This window comes from Aplysia californica, unplaced genomic scaffold (genome assembly GCF_000002075.1).
Source record: "Aplysia californica isolate F4 #8 unplaced genomic scaffold, AplCal3.0 scaffold00799, whole genome shotgun sequence".
Lineage (NCBI taxonomy): Eukaryota > Metazoa > Mollusca > Gastropoda > Aplysiida > Aplysiidae > Aplysia > Aplysia californica.
This window is the reverse complement of record NW_004798069.1, coordinates 278,560-280,026: the sequence shown is the minus strand read 5'-3', so window position 1 is coordinate 280,026 and position 1,467 is coordinate 278,560.

Sequence of the window (1,467 nt, the reverse complement as noted above, 5' to 3'; positions counted from 1 at the left end):
CCCACACACACACACTCACACACACCCAAGTGAAACAGACCCTTAACAACTTGCACTCTGACGGCTGAGGAAAACCCTTGCCAAGGATTGCAACAAGTTGGATTGCAGAATCAATAACTAAAGCTGCGGATATCTGAACCACACCAGATCTACCAAGTCAAGATCAAACGCTCCGAACCTGTGTCCCACATGGCGTGTGGGGTGGCTACATGATACACTATACATGTATACCTGCTATTGTTTTCTCTCCTGGTGACTTTTGAGGGGGTGAAGTGTAAGCGAAAAGCGAGAGGGCAGCTAACTCGGGGAGACAGGTCTGTTGAAGCGTGTGATGCAAAGTCAATCGGGAATGTCAGCTCCGAGCTTGAGAACAGCTGAACTGAATGCTTACCATGCGTTAAAGAAGGTGTAAAGACAAGTAGTGTTTGTGTGGTGGTTCGGGGGGGGGAGGGGGCGTGGTGGTCAAGGGCAGTTCAAATCGGAATGACAAGCCCATGCTTTAGAATAATCTGCCTCGTGTAAAAGTGCAAAAGGGCCTATGTTCAAACAATTTGTCTTTCGGGTGATTTGGTATTTGTTACATTGAAACACGAGTACAAAAGGCCAATAATGTTAGTTACCAGCTTTCTTCACCACTGAAACATCTTAACATCCCCACGACAGCAAAACTCCAAATGATCAACTTTATATCCATCCAAACACAACCTATCAATGCGAAACATGGACCACGAACAAGACATCGGATCAAAGAATTACGACGTGTGAAATGTGATGTCTTAGAAAAGCAGTAAACAGGACCAGGCGAGACAAAATTAGAAACTCAGTAGTCAGAGAAATAGTGGGAACAAAATCATGCATCACATCCCACACCAAAGAACCGAATGGCTCGGACATCGGACATGCGATTACCAACACACAATCCAGCACAACGTGCCTCATTTTGAAAATGCAATGGCAACAAGGCTAGAGGGCGACCGGGAAAGACCTGGATAGATGGAGTCAGGGAAACATTAACCACCCACGGCATCCCCCTGAGCCAAGCTCTCCGGCTAGCGACAGAGAGACGTCTCTTTCTTCCCGCGACACCCAAAAGGGTATAAGCGGCGGATAAAATTAAAGTATTTTTGTTGATTCTAATTTTAAAGTTAACACATAGGTTTATGTGGGTGGTTAGCAGGTGCTGTGCTATGGTTCGCTCCTTCTTTCCTTTTAAACATCTATCGCCCTTATCTCTCCTCTTTTGTGTGTGAGTGTGTGTGTGTGTGTGTGTCTGTGTGTGTGTCTGTGTGTGTGTATGTGAGTGTGTGTTGATTACTCTCTTGTACACCTCAAATCTTCTGCACTTAAAGGACCTTTTCTATACAAAGGCCTATGATTGGTTCTACGTAGATATTGTTAGTCCGTCCGTGTGGCGTTGGTGGCCTATTGGTTAGGTTACCGGACTCGTAATCGTGAGACTGCGGGTTC